This window comes from Leucoraja erinacea, chromosome 35, assembly GCF_028641065.1.
Source record: "Leucoraja erinacea ecotype New England chromosome 35, Leri_hhj_1, whole genome shotgun sequence".
Classification (NCBI taxonomy): Eukaryota; Metazoa; Chordata; class Chondrichthyes; order Rajiformes; family Rajidae; genus Leucoraja; species Leucoraja erinaceus.
Window position 1 is genome coordinate 13,810,277 of NC_073411.1, and position 6,000 is coordinate 13,816,276.

General features: G+C 45.8%; 1 protein-coding gene across 1 annotated transcript in view; it reads left to right on the plus strand.

The window, feature by feature from the left end:
• The window catches only part of LOC129713385 (phytanoyl-CoA hydroxylase-interacting protein-like), a 34,217-nt gene that overhangs the window by 15,288 nt on the left and 12,929 nt on the right, over positions 1-6,000 (plus strand). The gene's annotated exons all lie outside the window — the stretch shown is intronic.

Sequence of the window (6,000 nt, forward strand, 5' to 3'; positions counted from 1 at the left end):
ACAGCGGTAGAGTTGCTGCCTTACAGCAAATGCAGCACCGGAGACCCGGGTTCGATCCCGACTACGGGTGCTGTCTGCACGGAGTTTGCACGTTCTCCCCGTGACCTGCGTGGATTTTCTCCGAGATCTTCGGTTTCCTCCCACACTCCAAAGACGTAAATGTTTGTAGGTTAATTGGCTTGGTGTAAATGTAAAAATTGTCCCTAGTGGGTGTAGGATAGTGTTAGTATGCGGGGATCGATGGTTGGCACGGACCTGGTGGGCCGAAGGGCCTGTTTCCACGCTGTATCTCTAAACTAAACTAAACTAAACTAAACTAAGCACTCAGGTCACCCCTCAACCTTTATGAAGGAAGGCAAGTCCCTTTTACCTGTATATTTCAGTAGTTGCACTGCTTCTGTGACCCGATGTCACATCCCCAGATCCATCCATAGGATCAATTCACACTCATACCAAAGCCAATTAACCTACAAACCTGTACGTCTTCGGAGTGTGGGAGGAAACCGAAGATCTCGGAGAAAACCCACGTGGTCCCAGGGTTCCCGATAGACAGCACCCGAAGTCAGGATCGAACCCGTTCTCTGACGCTGTGAGGCAGTAACTCTACCGCTGCGCCACTGTGCAACAGGGAGTGACTTGGTCGGGTAAATGGCTGTAGGGAGATAATGACTGAGTGGGCTTAGGCAATGTGTGGGGGAAAGTGAGAGAGGGCTGGAGCATGAGGAGGAGGGAGGAGGAGGAGCGAGGGGAGGCGGTGAGATTACTGGAGGATGCATGTTGCTCATTCACGACCCCCCGATCTTAATCTGAATAAATACTCTATTGAAACAAGAGTTCAGAAAACTGAAATCTTTCATGTTTTGTTTCCATGGCAACAATCAACCTTAAAAAGAGGAAGGCGGCTGCTTATAAATAGATATCGCACGCAGTCCAGCATTCCTCCTGCATGTGTTATTCACCGTTCCTTGAACTGCTTGCCACTGTACCTTTTCTATTTTGTATGGCAACCATTTTTAAGATGCCTGATTTTCCATCTTTTAGAAACATAGAAACATAGAAATTAGGTGCAGGAGTAGGCCATTCGGCCCTTCGAGCCTGCACCGCCATTCAATATGATCATGGCTGATCATCCAACTCAGTATCCCGTACCTGCCTTCTCTCCATACCCCCTAATCCCCTTAGCCACAAGAGCCATATCTAACTCCCTCTTAAATATAGCCAATGAACTGGCCTCAACTACCCTCTGTGGCAGAGAGTTCCAGAGATTCACCACTCTCTGTGTGAAAAATGTTCTTCTCATCTCGGTTTTAAAGGATTTCCCCCTTATCCTTAAGCTGTGACCCCTTGTCCTGGACTTCCCCAACATCGGGAGCAATCTTCCTGCATCTAGCCTGTCCAACCCCTTAAGAATTTTGTAAGTTTCTATGATCCCCTCTCAATCTCCTAAATTCTAGAGAGTATATTAACCAAGTTTATCCAGTCTTTCTTCATAAGACAGTCCTGACATCCCAGGAATCAGTCTGGTGAACCTTCTCTGCACTCCCTCTATGGCAATAATGTCCTTCCTCAGAGAGGCAGGGACTTGAGTTTCCAAAGCTCTTGCCTCCGACACCGAGCATCACACAGGAGACGAGACGCCGTGGTCGTGGTTTTGGGAACGGCTCCATCCAATACCGCAAGAATTACAGCGAATTGTGGATGCCCTTATCCTCATGTAAACCGTGTTGGTGGGTGGGGGCAGACCAGTTCTCCCCACTGAACACCCGATAAAACATCTTGCAGCTGTGTCAGCTGTTAAAATAACCAACACACTCCCAATATCTCTGAATGGTTCTGCAAACATTCAAACTATTATTCAGACATTCGGAAAATTAATTTAAAAAAAGAAACCCCTTGAAACAACTGAGATAATTTAAGTAAAGTCAATTAATTACAAAGTTATAAACTATCTTGGTCCCACAGGCCAATTGATTTCCTGTGAATCTCATACAGTGTCAAGGGTGGAACTGTCAAAGATTGTGATACTCAGATAAGAAGCTGGGTTACACCAGTACAAAGTGTACTAAACGGTGGCCGATTAGGAAAAGGGGAGATGCAGCGAGACCTGGGTGTCATGGTACACCAGTCATTGAAGGTAGGCATGCAGGTGCAGCAGGCAGTAAAGAAAGCGAATGGTATGTTAGCTTTCATTGCAAAAGGATTTGAGTATAGGAGCAGGGAGGTTCTACTGCAGTTGTACAGGGTCTTGGTGAGACCACACCTGGAGTATTGCGTACAGTTTTTGGTCTCCAAATCTGAGGAAGGACATTATTGCCATAGAGGGAGTGCACAGACGGTTCACCAGACTGATTCCTGGGATGTCAGGACTGTGTTATGAAGAAAGACTGGATAGACTTGGTTTATACTCTCTAGAATTTAGGAGATTGAGAGGGGATCTTATAGAAACTTACAAAATTCTTAAGGGGTTGGACAGGCTAGATGCAGGAAGATTGCTCCCGATGTTGGGGAAGTCCAGGACAAGGGGTCACAGTTTAAGGATAAGGGGGAAATCCTTTAAAACCGAGATGAGAAGAACTTTTTTCACACAGAGAGTGGTGAATCTCTGGAACTCTCTGCCACAGAGGGTAGTTGAGGCCAGTTCATTGGCTATATTTAAGAGGGAGTTAGATGTGGCCCTTGTGGCTAAGGGGATCAGGGGGTATGGAGAGAAGGCAGGTATGGGATACTAAGTTGGATGATCAGCCATGATCATATTGAATGGCGGTGCAGGCTCGAAGGGCCGAATGGCCTACTCCTGCACCTAATTTCTATGTTTCTATGTCAGGCAGCATCTCCAGAGAACATCCATAGGCAACGTTTTGGGTTGGGGCTCTTCTTCAGATTGAAGAAAGTCTGAAGAAGGGTCTCCACCCAAAAACATCACCAATTCCTTCTCTCCAGAGCTGCCTGTCTTTGGACACGTTCGATGGGAGAAATGTTTTTTATTTGTGTATGGGTCCCATGCTGCAACTCCATAGTCCAAATGAGGTCTAACGAGGGTGAAGTATAGCTTCTCTCCAGAGATATTGCATGTCCCGCTGAGTTACTCCAGCATTCTGCGTCTATCTTCGATTTAAACCAGCATCTGCAGTTCCTTCCCACACATAACGTCTATATTTAGTATGAGCCAGCATCTTTGATATAAACTCACATCTGCAGTTCCTGCTTAGTGCAGTAGATGTTGCCTGCATTATTTTAAGCATGTTAATTAAATTTTCATTCAACGATCTTTGTCCCTAAGGAACCTCCTGGAGGTTTGAACTCCTGACTTACATAATCCCAGCTGGAATTTCAAGTCTGCTCTGCTCTGAAGGGACGTTATCTAGATGCTCAAAGCTGTCCTGGTCCGTTTGTGACTTTGAGTTCTGGTCCGTTTGTGACTTTGTGAGTTCTCGTCCCACGCTGGGATATAGTTACCTCCTCCTCGTGACCAGATTATCATGAGTGGCCAGAGGCGAGTATAAGTGAAGACAGACACAAAATGCTGGATTAACTCAGCAGGACAGGCAGCATCTCTGGAGCGAAGGAATGGGTGATGTTTCGGGTTTCAGACCCTCCTTCTCTCCAGAGATGCTGCCTGTCCCGCTGAGTTACTCCACCGTTTTGTGTCTATCTTCGGTTTAAACCAGCATCTGCAGTTCCTTCTTACCCAAGTATAAGTGAAAATGTCTTTGATATTTTCACTGACAATTTCAACGTTAAAGATGGCGCAGTGGTAGAGTTGTTGCCTCACAGCGCCAAAGACCCAGGTTCAACCCTCACAATGGATGCTGTCTATAGGGAGTTTGCACGTTGTCCCTGGGTTTTCTCCAGGTGCTCCTGCTTCCTCCCACGTTCAACAGGTACGCAGTATAGCAGGTCTTCAGCTGTGAGAGATTTTCAATATCAAAAATACTGGAACAGAAATCTCTGCTAACATTGCCTTTGCCCAGTGGAGGTTGGGTGCTATATCTACCCAGTACAGTCAGTCCATTTATGCAGAGAAAATAATCTTAAAAATAAATGAAATCTCTGGAGCAAAAGGTGTTTAGTCAGCTGTGTGATCACAGATGCATGAACAGTGCAGAAGTTGCCATTTTAAGCGATTTTTTAACCTCATAATGATAGATTTCTGTGTGCTTTCAGAGTACTAATAGTGCCAAGGTGCATTACAGTGACATAAATCAAACTCTGATGCCAGGAGAGGTGGAAAAAAGCTTGATTTAAGAGAGAGGTCGTGAGCAGACTCGCTAGAATTTAGAAGATTGAGGAGGGATCTTACAGAAACTTACAAAATTCTTAAGGGTTTGGACAGGCTAGATGCAGGAAGATTGTTCCCGATGTTGGGGAAGTCCAGAACATGGGGTCACAGTTTAAGGATAAGGGGGAAATCCTTTAGGACCGAGATGAGAAAAACATTTTTCACACAGAGAGTGGTGAATCTGTGGAATTCTCTGCCACAGAAGGTAGTTGAGGCCACAGTTCATTGGCTATATTTAAAAGGAATTAGATGTGGCCCTTGTGGCTAAAGGGATCAGGGGGTATGGAGAGAAGGCAGGTACAGGATACTGAGTTAGATGTGGCCCTTGTGGCTAAAGGGATCAGGGGGTATGGAGAGAAGGCAGGTACAGGATACTGAGTTGGATGATCAGCCATGATCATACTGAATGGCGGTGCAGGCTCGAAGGGCCGAATGGCCTCTACTCCTGCACCTATTTTCTATGTTTCTATGTTTCGGGCCGAAACCCTTCTTCAGACTGAAGGAAATAGGCAACGTTTCAGCCCAAAACATTGCCTATTTCCTTCGCTCCATAGATGCTGCTGCACCCGCTGAGTTTCTCCAGCACTTATGTCTACCTTCATTTCTAAATAGCTGCTTCATTATTGATTATGCAACACCCAGTTAATGGAATTGTTCCACAGAGTGACCCTGCTGGTTTCCTTTGGGAAGATTCATCGTTGTCATTGCGCCCAGGGTCAGTATCTGCTGCACAGCACACTCAGAGACTAATGCCCCCGTCCCACTTAGGAAACTTGAACGGAAACCTCTGGAGACTTTGCGCCCCACCCAAGGTTTCCGTGCGGTTCCCGGAGGTTGCAGGTGGTTGCCGGAGGTTGCAGGTAGTGGAAGCAGGTAGGGAGACTGACAAAAACCTCCGGGAACCGCACGGAAACCTTGGGTGGGGCGCAAAGTCTCCAGAGGTTTCCGTTCAGGTTTCCTAAGTGGGACAGGGGCATAAGGAACCAGTAGCCGTGACAAGTCATTTATTAAGTTCTCGCATTGAAGAGGAGATTATGCTACATTAAATAAAAATTGGCCAACATAGTTGGGTCAGCCCAAGTTCAAATATTCAGCGTTCAATCATTTGGAAATTGCAAAATTTTCTGTACTTTGCCAATAAAACCAACAGCGAACATCTAGAGTACAAAAATAAATCACAGCATTACATTGCGTCTCAGTTTCAGACGTGATGGGATCTCAGGTTTCCTAAACCCTTTCTCTACAACCGGCATGATGCAGATGGCGGGCTCAGGAAGGTGACAATACAGGACATCACTGAAGGGTCAAAGACTTCACCACCTTGTCCTTTAATCTCCACGACTCTCTCATTCTCCACAACTCCCTCACCTCTATCTCTCTCCCTTCACACCTGCCTTCTGATGTATTTTTTAAATATTATCTGCCTCAGATATTATCTGGTGGCAGCAGATGCAATAGTGTCATTGAAGAGGATTTTACACAGGCACATGATACATGGGGAATGGAGAGAAATGGATCATGTACAGACGGAAGAGATTAGCTTGGCTTAATGTTCAGTGATGGGCCAAAGGAGACTTAAATTTACACAGGCACATAGATACATGGGGAATGGAGATTCAAATGGATCATGTACAGATGGAAAACTCAGATTAGCTTGGCTTAATGTTCCAGAGATTCACCACTCTCTGTGTGAAAAACGTTCTTCTCATCTCGGTTTTAAA